The following is a 21,245-nucleotide window of genomic DNA, read 5'->3' on the forward strand; positions in this document are numbered from 1 at the left end:
ATGGCAAATTTGTGTCGACAGGCGCCAGATCGTGAAGCGATTAAACCCCAAAAATCCAGACACCAATGGGGCGACAACGGTTGGGGGAGGGTGAGGGAGGCATGGGGGGCTCCAAAAATGGTCTAGATGGCAATGTTGTGGTCAGCAAATTGTGGATGAAATCGAGTGGGGTGGATGGGGGTTTGTAGAGGTGGAGGCGAAGAGGCAGTGGAGAGATTTGAGATGTGGGGTTATTTTATCATTCTACTAACTTGGAGGGTAAAAATAATTTTCTAATTTACTTATCAAGGGCAATATGGTAATAACAGATTCTATATTTGTGTCAACATCTAAAATTGCTAACATTTCTCCATTCCCCTCAAACTTGTAACTAGGAGTGGGAACTTGACATTTCGCTTTACCTTGGGTGGGAACATATCGTTTGCTCCTATGTAAAAGTAAAACCACGGGTCCACAAGTAATGGAAACTTTGGTTATCGTAGCCACGTTTAAAATTAGAAGATAAATCGTTTAGACTTCGACTTTCCTTGTGGACTTCTATTTTATAGGCATCTTGTGTTTTGGGGCCAAACATTTCTCCATTCTCCTCAAACGTGTAACCAGCTATTTTTAATTAACCTTCAATCGAATTTGCCATTGAAATTGAAAGTTGCTTAACCAAAAATTTGGATTCGAAATAATTATAATTAGAAAAGAAAATCAATTTTTTTTGTTTAAACAAAAAATGCATAAAAATATTTATGGGCCTAAGCAATTTTCTCAAGTCTCAGTTGTCTAGAGTTATGGTAGAGGAACTGGATCATAAATCTTGTCAAGAGCAATACGTCCGGATTAAATTTAGTCCAATGTATATTTTGAAAAGCCTTCCGAAGACTATTCAATTGGATGGCTTTTTAACCTCCAAGACACGTTTAATAATGCCGATGAATGTTCAACCAAGCAGTAGACTAGCCCACCACACCACAATGGCTCATCAATATCTGAACACTATAGCCCTACTCTGCCTCATGCTAGCTGCCTTCATCAACAGCTCTAATTCCGATGTGATCTCCGTGTCCTGGGGTCAGAATGGAAATGAAGGAAGCTTAGCAGATGCTTGTGCCACTGGCAATTATGGAATTGTGAACATAGCTTTCTTATCCACCTTTGGTAATGGCCAGACCCCGTCACTCAATCTCGTTGGCCACTGTGATCCTGCCTCTAATGGTTGCACTGGTTTAAGCTCCGACATTAAAGCTTGCCAGAACCAAGGAATTAAGGTCATGCTCTCTGTTGATGCTGAATTTTGATACCAACGACTCACACGTGCAAAATGCTAAGTGGGCTTAGAGGTTACACGTGATATGGAAATGTGTAGCAAGAGAGTAAATAAAATGCAGTTTTTAAAGTGGTTCGAATGCTCAAAAGCGATTCTTACGTCCACTAGTATTTTATTATTCTCTAACTATTTCTATGATATAGCCCGTAAGGCATACAAAGATGAGGAAATACTTTGCTTATAGAGAGAAATAATGAAACTCAAATGTTTACCTAGCTCTCATCTACTCAGCCCCTTTTTTTCGTGAAGAGAGGTGCCAATTTATACACCTTTGAGGTTAATGTAATGAGTGTTTTTGCAAGTTGCCTTGACACATGGAGAGCTCTCATTCGTGTAACACCCCCCTCCAGCCGGGTACCCTCTAAGTATTCCATTAGGATGGAAAATTAGAGAATTCACGCCTGGAAGGTTCTGTAATTTAAAACGTAAATCCTTGTTACAAACATGTCCTATATGGAAATAAATAAATAAAAAACTTCTCCTCTCATTTATATTACTTTCTTAATCAGCCTATCAAGACATGACTATATATAAAAAATATGGTTTAAAGAAAACAACAACATCAATTGTTTTAATAGCGGAAGCAAATATAAAATATCTCCCATCATTTATAAGCAAAATATATTTACTATTTCATAAAACTTAGATTATAAACATTAAACTATATACATTAAATTTAAAAGCAACATCCTTTATATAACATCATAAGTTTAGCTAGAACAAAAACATGCATGCCCCAAGCCTCCTTGACCGCCACTCGCCGTTACCGCTTTAACCATTACTTGCAAAACATAGAAACTATGGAGATGAGTGCTAATCACTCAGTAAGGGCATCGATCATTTAACCCTATGTAACATTCTTAAACTTAGGAAGCATCTTATTTACTTGTACATGAAACAAACATTAATAACATAAAAGCAATATAACACAACATATTCAAGTCATATCATAAGGCATAATCTAATTTATGCAATGCTTTCCTTTAATGTTCATGAATAATGCACATCAATGTCATGCATGTATAAATACATTTTTCTTTGAAAACCTTTTACTGTTTACCGATCGGACTAAGCTGAGGCATGGATTACGGAACCTTTGGCCAATGAGCTAACCTTAACTTATAACACAGTCCCCATGGTCATGCACGCTATGGACTGTTCATTTCTTTCGGTCTAGACATGTGCATGAGTGAGCTCAGGTTCCCCATAACATGCCAACATTTTCCATAACATTTACAAATCATTTTCCTTCACAAAAATGCATGTCTATGTACCTTGGAAGTATTTTGCTCAAACTTGGGATCAAGTCCCACTTTTTCATCATTAATATGCTTGACATGCTTTATTCTAAAAAAAACATACACTTTCCATATATGAACATATCATTTCATCATGGCCATTTATTACATTAACTATATATGCTCATACAATCACTAAATAATCATAAAGATCACTCATTCAAACATACTTCAAAACCCTTTAAGCATCATTTCCATACTTGGAATCAATCATTCTGCACAGGTCAGATTCAAAAAGGCATAACTTGAGTTATACACCTCAGATTTCTACGGTTTTGGTCTTGTTTTAAAGCTTAGAGACAGGGCTACAACTTTTATGTTTTGGTCTCAACCCAGTTCAATCGTTAAGATGCCCAAAAATCACTTATAAAGTTACGGCTGTGACAGGGCAACCATGGTAACGTGCCTATTTTAGGGCTTTTCCTTACCTATTTAGCTCCACTTACTCCCTAACCTTTCCTAACCATTCTCCCCTGTGAAAACATGTTAAATGATCACTAATAACCTCCCTTGTAATATGTTAAAAAAATCATGTCACAACTAATTCCATTGATTGTCATCAAAGTTCATTGTTTTTACAATTCACATATAAATCCATCAATTATAGCATCAAACTAAGCTCAATTGCTATTGTGTGACAATAATTAAGGTTCCCTAATACTAACCCTAGAAACCTAATTCTTATTTCCTATTAAAGGGAGGTTTCCCTTACCTTATGTCAAGAAACCACACTCCTTTGCAAATTTCCTCCTCCTTATCTCCAATTGACCCTTATCCTAACATAAATTATAAGGAAACTTCAATAACTTGAAATACACAATATTTATATAAGATAAGGAGTTGAACTTTACCTCCTAATATCCTTAATAAAGGGAGAAATATAAGACACTTGAGAGATTTGCAACTAAAAGACTTGAAACTTTAATGGAGAAGTGAAGAAAATATGGAAGCTTGTAGAAAACTTGAAGAAAAGAAATGAAAAGTGGTAGAAGACATGTTGGCCGACTCTTATCACCTAATATCTTCTTTCTTTCTTTTTTTTTTTTTTGCTAAAAATTATTCATTTGACATTTGTCTTTTGCATTTAATGTCCTATAACATTATTTCCCTTTTTGCCCTCAAAAATTGTCTATTAATTACTCCTTAATCCTTCATCATCTTTATCTTGTCAAGCCAACAAAATATCATTATTCTTTTACCACTTTACCCCTAAGGCATGTGCATGGTAGTTAACTTAACACATAAAAAGGAAAAGACTATTTTACCCTTGGATGCATCGGTGGGGTTTACAATTCGTCCTTATCTTAAAATGAGATAGGGTTATTATAAAATATCTCTGAGGCGATATGAGCTTGACAGCTAGTATACTTTGTCTTTTAGGCACTTGTTGAGCTGAAATCAGCGTGACCCTTTAGGCACAACAGAACCCCCCCAGTTTTTGGAGCGCGTAATCGCGCTTAAAAAACTTAGGTCTTTGATATGAATGGCTATCACACTATAGGCTATAGTCTCGAACTGAAGAGCTCAAACTATCCTTGGCACTATCAAGTGTTGAAAGCTAGGACTGTGATCTGAGAGCTTGGAGCGATCCGAAGCTAAGCATGATCTGATAACTGACATGAAATGTCCAGTAGATGAATTCCTGGAGGGAGCTAACATTAGAAGCCCAAACGCACAACTTAGAGGCCTTAAACGAATAAACCAACTTAAAACAACCATAACTTTTGATCTGGGAGGAGTTTTGGAGCCCGTAAGATATCCATGGAAAACTTATATCCATGGAAAACTTGTTCCGAGCTTTACGTCGTGGCAATTAGAAAACCCAATTGGGGTCATTTTCGGAGCCAAAATCCACCATTTTAGCATGTTTCGGGGCTTTTTTTCAGTTTTCTACTCTTTTTTTTCTAACGCTGGGAGCTAGTCGCGATCTGAGAATTGAGAACTGATTGCGATCTGAGAGCTAGGAGTTGATCGCGATTTGAGAGCTAGGAGCTGATCGCGATCTGATAAGAGCTCGACTTGACAGTCTAAGGCATGCGATTTGAGCAATCTGAACGATTTGATGCACACGATCTCAAGTAAACGAGCGAGCTTATGAGCTCAATCAGAGAGCATAAGGAGCTCGATCTGAGAACTCGAGAGCTCTTTGCAATCTAAGAGTTTAAGAAGTTCAATCAAAAAACAAAAGAAGTTCGATCAGAAAGCGCAAAGCTTGATCTGAGAACAAAAAGTTCGATCAGAAAGCGTGGAGCTTGATTTGAGAACTCGAGATCAGTGATCTAAGCGCTCGAAAGCGCGATCTAAATTACCTAAACACGTGATCTCAACGATCTTGAACGCTCAATCTAGATGATATGAGCGTGCGATCTACGATATGGCCACGCGATCTGGGTAATCTGAACACGTGATCTCAACGATCTTGAATGCGCGATCTAGATGATTTGAGCGCACGATCTATGATCTGGCCACAAGATCTAGGCGATCTAAACGTGTGATCTCAATGATCTTGAACGCATGATCCGGATGATCTGAGCATCTGATTTGCGATCTGGCCACGCGATCTGGGCGATCTAAACGCGTGATCTCAACGATCTTGAACGCGTGATCCGGATGATCTGACCTTGCGATCTGTGATCTAGCCATGTGATTTGGGCGATCTGAACACGCGATCTCAACGATCTTGAACACACGATCCAGATGATCTGAGCGTGCAATCTGCGATCTGAATGTGTGATCTCAACGATCTTGAACACGCGATCCAGATGATCTGAGCATGCACTCTGGCCACGAGATCTGGGCGATCTAAACGCGTGATCTCAATGATCTTGAACGCGCGATCCAGATGATCTAAGTGTGCAGTCTGACCACGCAATCGAAGAACTCTAATGCATGTGATCTGTAATCTGGCCACGTGATCGGAGGGCTCTTATGTGTGCGATCTGCGATTTGGCCACGCGAACAAAGAACTCTGATGCGTGCGATCTGCAATCTGGCCACGTAATCTGAGAACTCTAATGCGTGCGATCTACGATCTGACCACGCAATTGGAAAACTCTGATGCGTGCGATCTACGATCTGGCCACGCGATCGGAGAACTCTGATGCGTGCGATCTATGATCTGGCCATGCGATCGGTGGACTCTGATGCCTGCGATCTGACCACGCCATTGGGGAACTCTGATACGTGTGATCTGCGATCTGACCACGCCATCTGAGAGCTTAGAAGTAGGTTCGAGACCTTCATGGGCCACCAAATTGTTGATGTTTGATTTTGACACCAACGACTTACACGTGCAAAATGCTAAGCGGGCTTAGAGGTTACACGTGATATGGAAATATGTAGCAAGAGAGTAAATAAAAGGCAGTTTTTAAAGTAGTTCGGATGCTCAAAATCGATTCCTACGTCCACTAGTATTTTATTGTTCTCTGACTATTTCTATGATATTGCCTGTAAGGCATACAAAGATGAAGAAATACTTTGCTTACAGAGAGAAATAATGAAGCTCAAATGTTTGCCTAGCTCTTATCTGCCCAACCCCCTCTTTTCGTGAAGAGAGGTGACAATTTATACACATTTGAGGTCAATGTAAGGAGTGCTTTTGTAAGTTACCTTGACACATGGAGAGCTCTCATTCATCTTTATCTGAAAATGAGATAAGGTTGGTATAAAATATATCTGAGATGGTATGAGCTTGACAACTAGTATACTTTATCTTTTAGGCACTTGTTGAACTGACAGCGTGACCTTTTAGACACAAATACTCTCTAGTGGACGTGGTTCAGGAAGCTATTTGCTTTCCTCAGCTGATGCTGCCAGGCATGCTCTATTATTATTATTATTATTATTATTATTATTATTATTATTATTTTCGTTGGTTAGCTCCTTATTGACAAATGAGAAATTAATTAATGTTTTTTAATGCCGTGCAGGCAAGTTGCGAATTACTTGTGGGACAATTTTCTTGATGGTCAATCAAGCTCACGTCCATTAGGTGACGCAGTTTTAGATGGTATTGATTTTGATATTGAGGGAGGTACTACACAGAACTGGACGAACTGGCGAAGGCCTTATCAGGATTTAACCAGAAAGTGTATTTATCTGCAGCTCCTCAATGTCCATACCCTGATGCATGGGTGGGTGGTGCATTAAGTACTGGCCTATTTGATTACATTTGGGTCCAATTCTATAATAACAATCCTTGTGAATATTCTGGTAGCGGAGACAACCTTAAGAACAGTTGGAATCAGTTGACATCAAATCAACCTTTAAGCCAAGTATTTTTGGGACTGCCTGCGTCTCCTGGAGCAGCTGGGAGTGGCTATATTGCTCCTGATGTGCTTAACTCTCAGATTTTACCGTCTATTAAGACTTCTTCAAACTATGGCAGTGTCATGCTTTGGTCAAGGTATTATGACAACGACCATAGCTCCACTATTAAGCCAAATGTCTGATTAAACTACTGCCTTTTCTTCTTCGACTTAATTTTAGCCTTAACAAAAAGTTCTACCTTAGTTTCGACTTAATTTTAGCTTAAACAAAAAGTTCTGCCTTAGTACTCTTGATGATATAACAATACTAATGACTCAGATTTTTCAATAAAATTATATTTCATGCCAAGGGTTCTATTATAAATAGTTAAAAAGATTAATTATCTATCAATCCCAATATTATAATGTATTAGATTTGTTCAATAGACTATGATCATTATTATATTTTAATTAAATTAGTTCTTTTACGGCTATATTAAACATATATGGTGTAGAATGTTTACGTCTATATTAAACATATCAGGTGTACGATTCATTCAGTAGACTATGACCGTTATTGTATTTTAATTAAATTAGTTCTTTTATATTTATATTAAACATATGTCCATAAACATGAAAAATAAATATTGAAGTAAATTACCCTTAATCGCTTAAGCGATCCCGTCTATTTAGCCTTAGTCTACAAAGTGTCAAGCAGATGGTTGTAGAGTTCAATTTTATATCAATATTATAATTTTTTATATTACTTTCTTGCCAAGAACTAACAAAAATAATAGAATAACAATAGATTTTTCAGTTTTATGTATGGTGCTGATTGACAAAGAACGAAGCGTTCTTTTCACATTCTATTGAAATGAAAAAAATAATTAATAATTAATAAAAAAAGCCTAAATATTAAATAAACATTATGGAATATAATTTCTTGCCGAAGTATATAGCTTACTGCATCGCTTAAGCGACCAAGTATATCGCTTAAGCGATCTAATACAAATAAGCCTGATCGCTTAAGCGATCTGCTGCCATATATCAGATCGCTTAAGCGATCTGCTGCCATATACCAGATCACTTAAGTGATCTGGTGTCATATACTGGATCGCTTAAGCGATCTCCATTAGATCCAAACACATTTTCACACATTTTCATTCTACACCATATGTGTTTAATATAGCCGTAAAAGAACTAATTTAATTAAAATATAATAATGGTCATGGTCTACTGAATGAATCGTACACCTGATATGTTTAATATAGACGTAAACATTCTACACCATATGTGTTTAATATAGCCGTAAAAGAACTAATTTAATTAAAATATAATAATGGTCATGGTCTATTGAACAAATCGTACACCTGATATGTTTAATATAGATGTAAACATTATACACCATATATGTTTAATATAGCCGTAAAAGAACTAATTTAATTAAAATATAATATCGGTCATGGTCCACTGAATGAATCGTACACCTGATATATTTAATATAGACATAAACATTCTACACCATATATGTTTAATATAGCCGTAAAAGAACTAATTTAATTAAAATATAATAACGGTCATGGTCTATTGAACAAATCGTACACCTGATATGTTTAATATAGATGTAAACATTCTACACCATATATGTTTAATATAGCCGTAAAAGAACTAATTTAATTAAATCAAAATCATAACCCAAACCCCATCCATTATTAAATCTTTGTAAATCTAAATATAAAATATAAAGAGGAGATACACATACTTAGATGAAATTTCAGGAGGAGAAGGAGGGGATCTTTGGCGGAGAAGATGTTAATGGTGGAGGAATAAGAAGATATAGAGGAATGAGGAAGAAGAAGATGTAGAGGAATGAGGAAGAAGAAGATGTAGACGAAGCTAAGAAGAAACAACAACCAAGGTAGAGATGCGTTAATGGTGGGAGGAAGAAGAAGGTGTTTGGGTTTGTTTGCAAGAATTTTAGGTTTTTTGGAATATAGTATAATTTCTAAAAGATTACATTATACTTCTTTAATCATAATTAAGCACTAATCAAGTTTAATTACTTTTAATCAATAATATGACTATTTAGTTAAAACTTTAAAACTTAATGACAGTTTTAATTAAATTCAAACTTGAGAGGTTGTTTTAATAAACTGGCGGTCGTCTTTGGCTTCACTAACTTCAAATGTCAGAGTCAGCACCGCACAATTTTTGTGGTGAGTTTGAAACTTAAAATTTGCATTAAAATGCATAGACCCACCTCCTCTTTGCCTCTTTCCATGCTACTCTATGCTATATTTCCTTTGATTTAGGCATAGACTTAAGTATCACTTTATTTATAAGAGTATAATTATAGCTTTAATTTTTCCCTTTGGAAAAATCAAAAGGGTATTAAACCATAACCATGCCGATTCAGATATGCTAACCAATTTATTATACTTTGCGTCAGCTTCTCCCTCTTTTTTTTCAAGCATCAACGTAGAAATGTTATTTATATTAGTGTATGATTTCAAATTCTTACAATATTTATTCAAAAGTGTGCAAGTCAAAGTGACAAAACATTTCTTATGTACTTGCCTACACTTTATGTAATATATTAATTGTAATAAAAATTAAAAAATGTTATAAATACATGGATAAGAATATAGTAGTCGTTACTAAGTGAAGCCAAGTGCACGAGAGCATACGAGGACCACAACATGGACTCAGGGACCACTTAAAAGTAGTTGCATCTTAAGTAAGAAGTGGTCCAGTCCAATATTCATTCCATCCATAAACCATTAATATTTACTAAATATGTCTAGATTAAATTTAGCCCAATGTATATTTTGAAAAGTCTTCCGAAGACTATTCAATTGGAGGACTTTCTTAGCTCCAAGACACGTTTAATAAAATATTAATTAAACCACCGTAACTTGAAGTATTAACTAGGCTAAAACGAAGGCATTGTTACATGCTAGTCTATATAAGAATGTGTTTCTCAATAAATGTTCAACCAAGCAATAGACTAGCCCACCACACTACAATGGCTCATTGATATCTAAACACTATAGCCCTACTCTGCCTCATGCTAGCTGCCTTCATCAGCAGCTCTAATGCCGGTGTGATATTCGTGTACTGGGGTCAGAATGGAAATGAAGGAAGCTAATTAGCAGATGCTTGTGCCACTGGCAATTATGGAATTGTGAACATAGCTTTCTTATCCACCTTTGGTAATGGCCAGACCCCTTCACTCAATCTCGCTGGCCATTGTGATCCTGCCTCTAATGGTTGCACTGGTTTGAGCTCCGACATTAAAGCTTGTCAGAACCAAGGAATTAAGGTCATGCTCTCTATTGGAGGTGGTTCAGGAAGCTATTTGCTTTCCTCAGCTGATGATGCCAGGCATGCTCTATAATTATTATTATTATTTTCATTGGTTAGCTCCTTATTGACAAATGAGAAATTAATTAATGTTATTTAATGCCGTGCAGGCAAGTTGCGAATTACTTGTGGAACAATTTTCTTGGTGGTCAATCAAGCTCACGTCCATTAGGTGACGCAGCTTTAGATGGTATTGATTTTGATATTGAGGGAGGCACTGCACAGAACTGGGACGAACTGGCAAAGGCCTTATCAGGATTTAACCAGAAAGTGTATTTATCAGCAGCTCCTCAATGTCGGTACCCTGATGCATGGGTGGGTGGTGCATTAAGTACTGGTCTATTTGATTACATTTGGGTCCAATTCTATAACAACAATCCTTGTGAATATTCTGGTACGGAGACAGCCTTAAGAGTAGTTGGAATCAGTGGACATCAAATCAACCTTCAAGCCAGTATTTTTGGGACTGCCTGCGTCTCCTGAAGCAGCTGGGAGTGGCTATATTGCTCCTGATATGCTTAACTCTCAGATTTTACCGTCTATTAAGACTTCTTCAAACTATGGAGGTGTCATGCTTTGGTCAAGGTATTATGACAAAGACTATAGCTCCGCTATTAAGCCAAACGTTTGATTAAACTACTGCTTTTTCTTCTTCGACTTAATTTCAGCTTAAACAAAAAGGTTCTACCTTAGTACTGTGATGATGCAATAATACTAAGGACTCCGAATTTTCAATAAAATTATACCACGCAAAGGATTCTATTATAAATAGTTAAAAAGATCAACTATCTATCAATCCCAATGTTATAATGTGTTATCAACTTCTCTACAAATTAAGAATTCCAAGAACATAAAATGATGTTATCATCTACATAATACTCTGCTCCCGTTATTCTTGCACGCAATATCAAATTAAGATTTCAACTTCGTAAATTTATTACAAATGAGAATATTTTATGCATACTTAGATCATAAAGAATAAAAACACAGAGAAGAGGATGTGGTAACGTAAACCAGTGCCAGGAATCCAAAAACAGAGGTAATTACCTTGTTTTCTTCCTTCGTGCATGTAGAAGTCAAGAAACGGGCACCCTTTTGTTTTCCGATTGGTGGAATTATGAGATGCATTTATTTAGCCACATTTATTTATTTCCTTGGTCCCAACATAACAACTTGCAGCCAACGGATTCAGAATTAGAAACATCTTTCTGACCTTGATTCAAAATGCGTATAAGAAGGGGTTCGTCCATGAACCTTTTGCATATCAAGAACTTCATATTCTCAATCTGGTTAAACATGGTTTCTCTTTCTCAACAATTTTCATTTGCAATTCTCTCCCTTCTAACTTTACTTGCTTTAGTTTCTAAATCAAACGCCGGAGTCATTGTGGTATACTGGGGCCAAAACTCACATCAACATGTGCCACAGGAAATTACGAAATCGTTAACATAGCTTTCCTCTCACAATTTGGCAATGGCCAAAAGCCGCGAATCAACTTATCTGGTCACTGTAACCCAGCATCAAATGGTTGCCAAAGCGTGAGTACAGACATTAGATATTGCCAAAGCCGAGGAATTAAGGTGCTGCTTTCAATCGGAGGTGGTGCCGGCAGCTACTCCTTGTCATCAGATGATGATGCTAGGAGTGTCGCAGCTTATTTATGGAACAACTTTTTAGGGGGAAAATCAAATTCGAGACCACTTGGTGATGCCGTATTGGATGGTATAGATTTTGACATTGAGATGGGTAATGGTGCTCACTATCCTGCGCTTGCCATGGCTTTGTCGCAATACAGTCAAGGAGGAAAGAAAATATACTTGGGTGCAGCTCCACAGTGTCCATTCCCTGACCAATATCTCAATGCAGCACTTACTACGGGACTGTTTGACTATGTCTGGGTCCAGTTTTACAATAATCCTCCTTGTGAGTTTAGCTCTAGCAGTCCAAACAACTTTCAGAACTCTTGGAACAAATGGACGTCGTCAATTAAAGCTGGTAAATTCTTTGTTGGGCTTCCAGCTTCGCCTTCTAGTGGAGATGCTAGCAATGGTTATGTTTCACCCAATGACCTCATATCGCAAGTGTTACCTTTTGTTAAGAAGTCTTCTAAATATGGAGGTATCATGCTCTGGAATAGATATTACGATACGCTGACTGGCTATGGTTCTAAAGTCAAGAGCAGCGTTTGATTCTCTATGATACTCAAATAAAGAACCCAATTTATATCTATCAAGGGTTTTAAGATACAATTAATAAAATAAACTTCAGCTGCTTAATTTTGTTCAATAAACAACAAAATAGAAATTTATTTAAATATTATTGTTTAATGTTTAGCAAGTGATCTTTTGTCAACCCGAATGTGTGATTTACATTTTCAGTCGACATTTTTTCTTTATTTTTTTTTTTTTTTAAAAAGAAGTAATAAAAAACTGTTGAAAATGTTTCCTGGTATCAGTATCTCCTCTTCTCATAAGCATAACGGGTTTAATCTCAATTTCGGTTCCTTAAGATATTCCAAGAACATATATAAAGGAAAATAGCATGAAAATGTTTTATATTATCATGGATGGAACTAGGAAGATCACCTTCATTCATTTTTAGCTTGTCAAGCACTGACAAGCTAGCACTAATCTAGGCGCGCTTTGTTATTGATCTTTACTTCATTATTTATTTCACCGTTGATTTAATTAGCCATTTACTTGTAAACTTCCTGTACTTTTGCTATCGCCTGTCAACAACCTTATAGGAACTACCTCCATTAACTGTTAACTCCATGACCGGAGTTCTCGAATCCCAAAGATCACGTTGAGTTATATCTCCAACAAAAGAAGAGGGAACATAGAAGTGTTTACATTATAACAAAAGGAAGATCATCCTTGATTAGTTTTCCACGGATCATGCAATAACTCTAGTCATCTAGTGCGCATAAACATTTTTTCTACCTTATTATTTCTTCTACTACCGTTTACTTTTACTTCTACACATTATCGTCCTTAGCTATCAGCCTCTACGCCATCAGGTACCCACCTAATGGTAGAATTGAATTTTTTAAGGACTTTGAATTCTCAAAATAAACTTGCCTAGTAACTACTGAGTTGACAAGATCGATGAGATACTGGGTCAGATTGGGTTAAATCATTCGTTTCAATGGCATTGGCAGGGAAAAAAGAAAAAGTTCATGATATATATTGTGTCATATATCAGTAAGTTTTAACATACTTCGGTGCATTTTGTTTCATAAAATTCAGTCTTGTTAAAGTAGTGTTGCATCGTGATGAGATGTTAAATTCTTTCCCAGTGAAGACGTTTTCTTTCCACTCCACTAATGAAGTCTTCGCCCCTCCACCCAGTGAAAGGATACAATAGCGTGCCACTTTGAGATAAAGAATAGCCAACGAAGTCTTAGCCAAAGTTTTCCACCGTCAACAACCAATCTATTTCTCCATAATGTTTTAATTTTCTTAACATCACGTGAGTTAAATTGCCAAAGCCAAACACAAAATTGAAGTAACCTTAACAAAAAAGAACTTTAGGGTTTTTTTTTTTTCAATAATGCTACGGACACAGAAAAATTTACACAGAAAATTTGTACCGACCTACGTGTACCAGCTGCCTAATTTTTCTATTAATTTTTTTCTAGTGAACGGATGGACGGCCGTTCACTCACAAGGACCCCCGTCCATATTATATGGACGGGGGTCCATATACCAGGGACGGGCGTCCCCATTTAAAGGACGCCCGTCCATAAAGAAAATACAATAAATTTGTTTTCTAAACATTAGGGACAGCCGTTCATTCGTTATGGACGACCGTCCCTTCATTTTGGACGGGCACTCACAAATAAGGGACGCTCGTCCTTAATCAAAATATGAAAATAAAAAAAAATAAAAAGAAACTTTGGGGACGATCATCCATAAATTTTGGATGGCCGTCCCTTATGTTTGGACGGACGTCTATTATGAATGGATTCCCGTCCCTCACGTTTGGACGGGCATCCATTAGGAATGGACGCCCGTCCACACTTTTAAAAAAGAAAAAAATTTCTTGCAAAGTATGTCCACGTTTTGACTCCTCTTCTTCAACAACTCTTCTTCTTCTCCCCCATCGTCCACCCTTCAACAACTCTTCTTCTTCTCCCTCATCGTCTCGAAAACGTCCTCGTTTCGACTCATCTGTCTGTCCCAATCACGTACTCTCCTCTCCTGTTCAACCGCAACGTGAGTTGGCTCGTCAGCGTCGACAAAACAACAGCGACAAGGTTCGGTGCTTGCAAAAGCTGACGCCATGTGAGAAGAAAATGGATACTGCTATGGTGCTACCACGCTTGAAGAGGCCTATATGTATGTTCGATTCTTGCAAAGTCAAGTTAACACTCTCCAATCAATGCCGCTTGAGTCTAGCTTTGCTCTTCAAAACGAGTTCTTCAGCTTTTCTGCAGTGTTAAGAAGATACCATTGGTAAGAAAAATCTGCACTGTTAAGAAAGTTGTTTCTTTCCTCTTCTCTCATGTGGTCAATTTTATGTTTGTTTAGTAATATGTATTCCTTGGTAGACACTAAATGCTGCTTTTCATTTTTTTAGTTGAACAAGGGCACAAGTTCAGATGGTAGCTCAGTCTCTGGATTGAAAGACGGAGAGAAAGTGCCATCCTCTGGTACTGGAATAATGCAGGGAACAGGATCAACAACTGCAAATGCTTTATCATCTGGTGCAATGCCTAGTTCATCAAACTTACAAGCTGCCACAGCAGCTTCTGTGAAGCCCCCTGCAAGTTTTTTTGGATTAACTCCCATGGTAGATTGCTTAATAACAATTAAATTTCATCTTTTCCTTCACCACAAGATCCCCACATGCGCCATATTTCATTCATGGGAAAGCTGTCATCATCTTCAACATTAAAATATTTGAATTAGCAGACAAATTTTCTTCCATTTTTTAAGTCATTGGAGCTTGATTCTTCATGTATAAATGGACACGAGTCCTTGTACTAGTTCTAGTTTGAAGTTTTCTGAATCAAACAGTTAAATTTTTAAGTTTAGCCATGCACGTGTCGATATCCTCTCATCAACAACAAATCTCATCTTATGATCTGGTTTCATTTCTTTTACATATAACAACTCAAAAAGATCCTATCCAAAAGATCTGTTTTTTTGTCTCTTAATGTAAATATCTCTACCTTCTTCCTCCTATTAATTCGCTTCGTCACTCTGTTTTCTTCATTGTAGCAGTGATAGATAATATTGAACTATGGAGCAAAGTATCATGAATCGAGATCCGGAACTGGAAGCCAGTTTCTCTTTTGGCGGTCAGGATTTTAGCCCCGCGCTCGCTGCCTTCTCTGGCGAGGAGGATGGTAACGATGACCAGTACATCGAGATAGCTCTTGAGCGACCCATGAAAGGAGATCATCCTAATGATGGGTCTAAGCAGTTGGAATTTTGTATATCGTTTTCATCTTCGGTTCCATTTCTGCAACTCCCTAACTGCGGTTTGGCTCGTGCCGATACCGTGGACAGTATTGAGAGTGTGGACAGTTCAGTTCCTTTTCTACCCATCTGCGGTTTGGCTCGTGCTGATACTGTGGACAGTATCGCGACTGTTGACAGTATCGGAACTGAGTTCTCCGACGCTGTTACAACTCCTTTATCGACGTCGTCCTCATCAACCCCTGCCTCCACTTTGGGCTTTTCTTCCGCGGACACACGACGGAGGAGTCAAAACGAGGACGTTTTCGAGACGAAGAGGGAGAAGAAGAAGAGTTGTTGAAGGGTGGACGATGAGGGAAAAGAAGAAGAGTTGTTAAAGAAGAGGAGTCGAAACGTGGACATACTTTGCAAGATTTTTTTTTTTTTTTTTTTTAAAGTGTGGACTAATGGATGCCCATCCAAACTTAAGGGACGGGAGTCTATTCATAATGGACGCTCATCCAAACGTAAGGGATGCCCATCTAAACGTAAGAGACGGTCGTCCAAAATTTATGGACGATCCTCCCCAAAGTTTTTATTTTTATTTTCATATTTTGGTTAAGGACAGGCGTCCCTTATTTTCGGCTGCCTGTCCAAAATAAAGGGACGGCTGTCTATAATGGATGAATAGCCGTCCCTAATGTTTAGAAAATCTTTTTATTGTATTTTCTTTATGTACGGGTGTCCTTTAAATGGGGACGCTCGTCCTTGGTATATGGACCACCGTCCATATAATATGGACGGAGTCTTTGTTAGAAAAAAATTAATAGAAAAATCAGACGGCTAGTACACGTAGGCCGGTACAGATTTTGGTGCAAATTTTTTGGTGTCTGTAGCATTATTGGTTTTTTTTCCACGATTTTTCCAATTCTGTTGATGTTTTGACTTATCACGATTCAACAAGTTGATTGATTGTCCTTATAATACAATATAATTGAGGACACTTAACTGTATTTCTATCACTATTAGGAATCTTTCGTTACACTGGGAGAGAGGGGAAACCAACTTGTTTGGCTTGACTAACAGTAATGGGTGTAAAATATCTCTCAAAAATCAAAATCTCTATAAATAGGTTAATCTAGTAGGAACTTCCTCAATCTCATCAAAGTCTTAAGCTTTGCATTAAAACATGGCTACAAAACTTTCCCCAGAACACGCAACCCTCTTCCTCTTGTTGCCGCTTGAGTTTGGCCTTTGAAACAAGAGGTAGAGGTATAGCAATTTAATGGGGGGCTCACTCATAGATACATGCGCCACTGGAAAATACAAAATCGTAAACATAGCATTCCTTTCAAAATTTGGCAGCGACCGAAAACCTGAAATTAACTTAGCCGGTCACTGTGACCCAAATCATTGCCAAGACGTGAGTAAAGGCGTCCGTAACTGCACAAAGGGATCAAGGTGCTGCTCTCAATTGGAGGTGGTACCAACAGTTACCCTTTATTGTCTGATGATGATGCCAGGAGTCTCGCGGACTATCTTTAGAACAACTTCTCGTGCGGACACTCAAATTCTAGACCACTCGGCGACGCCGTATTGGATGGTATAGATTTTGATATCGAAGGAGGTGAACCTCACTATGCAGCACTCGCAAACGGATTGTCCGAGTACAGCAAACAGGGAAGAAAAGTGTACTTAGCCGCAGCACCATAATGTCCTTTTCCGGATTATTGGCTAGGTAGTGCACTTTCCACAGGACTGTTTGATTATGTGTGGATTCAGTTTTATAACAATCCTCAATGTCAGTATACCTCCGGCAATGGTGACAAGTTTAAGAATACATGGAAACAGTGGACTTCATCTATATCAGCTAGTCAGTCCTTCATTGGACTTCTTGCTTCTTCAGCTACTACTGGTAGCGGTTATATGCCACCCAATGAGCTCAAATCTCAAGTTTTACCTTCTGCTAAGGGTTCAGCTAAATATGGAGGTGTGATGCTGTGGAATAAGTATAATGATGATAAAACTAGGTATAGTTCTATAATCCAGAGCAGTGTTTCACCTCATCGGTGTTCTGACTTGTGATAATAAGAATATGGATATGGATATAGAGGGGTGAGCACAGGTAGTGGGTGGAATCGGAACCTATCCGGAATTGATACTATGCGGGTAGGTTCCAGTTCCCTTTTTTTGGAACCGATACTGTGTGGTTTCGGTTCCAGCATATGGAGGAACCAGAACTTGGGAAAAGAACCTAAAGCGGGTACTCAGTTTGGAACCTGCTTGGAACAAAGTACGTGTGCCAGGTTTGGAAACTGCTTGGAACCGATGGTGGATATCCGAATTGGAACCTATTTTGGAATCTGGGCTAAAACAAAATATCTATGAAGAATGGGGGGTCTATGTAATTTTACATATAAAAAAATTAATATATAATATTATATTATAACCATTAGTAATTTAAGTACATTACTTAATTAAATGATTAAAAATTTAATTAATTAAAACATTACATTACAGTTAAATGATTACTTAATCAATAATAATTCTCTTATAAACATTAGTACAATACTCAATTAAATAATTAAAAATTTGATTAATTATAATATTATATTGATTTATAGTACAATTACTTAATTAATTATAACATTACATTATAGCATAATCACTTAATTAATTATTACGTTACATAATTAATTGATTAATTAATTAATCTACATTAGTATATTTTATTAAAATTTTAATTAATTATAATATTAGAATATAGATTTATAGTATGATTACTTAATTAATTATAATATTACATAATTAAATGATTACTTAATTAATTATAATATTACATAATTAAATGATTACTTAATTAATTATAAATTTATAACATTGCATTATAAACATTAGTAATTTACTACATTAGTACATTACTTAATTAAATTATTAGAAATTTAATTAGTTAAAATATTAGATTATAGTTAAATAATTACTTAATTAATTATAACATTATGATCATTTAATTAATTATAACATTATCTAATTAAATGATTACTTAATTAATTATAAATTTATAACATTACATTATAAATATTAATAATTTACTACATTAGTACATTAATTAATTAAATGATTATAAATTAATTAATTAAAACATTATATTATAGTTAAATAATTATTTAATTAATTATAACAATACATTATAATTAAATATTAATACATTATAAATACCTAATTATAACATTACATTTATAAACATTAGTTATATCAAATAGAATATGCTCAATGACAATATAAAATAAGATAATACTAGCTTCACTGACACCTCTCACTGATACCTCTTACTAAACTTATGTGGCAACTTGTAATTGACTTAATTAGACGAGACGCATTATTGGACTGACAAGATCCATGCAAGCTGACCAATTATGAGTTGACACGTGACATTTGTGGAAAAAGGTTAGTAAAAAGTGTTTGTGAGTGTGTTACTCATGAAATAATGGGGAATATGTTGTAAATTTACTTTACAAACCCAAAGCAAAATACCCAATTCGATTAGGGCAAATCGAATTGGTATTATCTCAGTATCTCTTGATTCTCTTCTTCTCTGTTCTCTCTTGTCTTCTCTCGATAGTAGTCATTCGTCGTAAAAAATCTGCCGTCTTCTTCTCCGGTGTTGCTTGAACTTCAACTGTTGATTCTCCGAGGGATACTACTCAGATTGAAGGTGCGTGATATGAAAGTATCTTAATATCATTCTCTCTCTTTTGGCGTTATTATGCAGTAATCTATATTTCTCTCTTTCCTTTTATTCTTTCTGTTCAGTTGCCTTTGTGTTGCGCTTGTGCTTGTTGGGTGAAAGAAACTTAGCACTCAACTCTGCAAGAATTGTAGAATAATTCTTATTTGCTCAGAAGCAAATCAGTAGGCTTATATAGCCTTACAAAAGAAAACTGAAAAACAAATCTTCCACTTAGCTCTAACAGGTCGTGGATCATGAAGAAGAAACAATCAAACTAATATCTACTTTCCTAATAAATAGGATTTATTAAAACAAACTCTAATGACTCAACATATCCTCCCTTAAACTGATTGCACAGTTGTAATTAGTTTATTCTGGTACTCTGCACATCCCAAGTTCTTCACTAAGTGTTTCAAAAGCTTCAAGCTTTAATGTTTTTGTCATGATGTTTGCCATCTGATTTTGAGTGCTGCAATACACAAGCTCCACTGTTCCATCTTTGGTAAGATCACGAAGAAAATGAAAACGAATATCTATATGCTTACTTCGGCCATGAAGTATTGGATTTTTGGATAGCTTAATGGTCGAACTGTTATCACAGTAAATTACAGTGCTTTCATGTTAAGCATGACCAAGTTGTTCAAGAACTCTTCGCATCCAAACTCCTTGACAAGCACAAGAGGCAGCAGCTATAAATTTTGCTTCAGTTGTAGATAATGTGACCACTGGTTGCTTCTTAGAGGACCATGAAATTGCACAAGAACTAAGCATAAAAACATACCCTGATGTACTCCTTCGATCATCTAAGTCCCCTGCATAATCACTATCAGTGAATGCTTCCAGCTTCTCCGTTCCATTCCTCTTGTATAGCAGCCCCAAATTAACTGTTCCCTTGAGATGTCGAAGCACCTTTTTTACTGCTTGCATATGTAACTTTGTTGGACACCCCATGTAGCGGCTTACTAAGCTTATAACATACATAAGATTAGGCCGTGTGGCTGCCAAATACATCAAGCAGCCAACTACCTGTTTATACTCAGTTTCATCAACTTTAACTCCATTCTCATCCTTAGTTAACTTGCACCCAGGAATAATAGGATTTTTAGAAGGATTGTCTCTCTCATTCCAAACCTGTCCAACACCTCCTTTGCATATTTTTTCTGACTAAGATAAATTCCATTTTTATTTTGAACTACCTCAACCCCAGGAAAGTAACGCATCTTTCCTAAATCAGACATATCAAACTCCTTTTTCATGGATTCTTTAAATTCTTCAAACATATTCACATTATTACCAGTAAATATGAGATCATCAACATACAAACTAATGATGAGAATATTACCTCCTTCACTTTGTTTCACAAACAAAGTATGTTCATGCGGACATCTTTCAAAACCTTGCTTGAAGAAGTAAGCTTCAATTCGACTATACCATGCTCGGGAAGCCTGTTTGAGCCCGTACAAAGCTTTCTTCAATTTAAAACCTTCAACTCATCTCCTTTCTTCACATACCCTTGTGGTTGATCAACATAGATTGCCTCAGTGAGTTCCCCGTGCAAGAACGCACTCTTCACATCTAATTGATACACATTCCAAGGTCTTTGAGCAGCAAGAGCAATAACCATTCGAATGGTATCCCAACGAGCCATTGGAGCAAAAATTTTCTTGTAATCAATCCCATATTGTTGAGCATAGGCTTTAGCCACAAGTCCAGCTTTGTACTTTTCAACAGCTCCATTTTCATTTAATTTTGTCTTGAAAATCCATTTTACTCCAATGGTTTTTACCCCAACAGGTAAGGTGGTCAATTCCCAAGTGTTATTTTTTTCGATTGCTGCCATCTCTTGATCCATTGCTTTTCTCCAATGAGCACTTCTGTTTGCTT

The 21,245-nt window shown here is 36.7% G+C and overlaps 4 pseudogenes; all 4 read left to right on the forward strand.

The window, feature by feature from the left end:
- The first annotated feature begins 965 nt into the window (after positions 1–965).
- LOC116143955 lies at positions 966–7,067 on the forward strand (annotated as a pseudogene).
- Positions 7,068–9,874: 2,807 nt separating this feature from the next.
- On the forward strand, positions 9,875–11,070 carry LOC116143960 (annotated as a pseudogene).
- A 438-nt stretch (positions 11,071–11,508) lies between these two features.
- LOC116143962 lies at positions 11,509–12,415 on the forward strand (annotated as a pseudogene).
- A 4,501-nt stretch (positions 12,416–16,916) lies between these two features.
- Positions 16,917–17,716, forward strand: LOC116143991 (annotated as a pseudogene).
- The last annotated feature ends 3,529 nt before the right edge of the window (positions 17,717–21,245 follow it).

This window comes from Pistacia vera, unplaced genomic scaffold (genome assembly GCF_008641045.1).
Source record: "Pistacia vera cultivar Batoury unplaced genomic scaffold, PisVer_v2 Contig435, whole genome shotgun sequence".
In the NCBI taxonomy this organism is placed as follows: domain Eukaryota; kingdom Viridiplantae; phylum Streptophyta; class Magnoliopsida; order Sapindales; family Anacardiaceae; genus Pistacia; species Pistacia vera.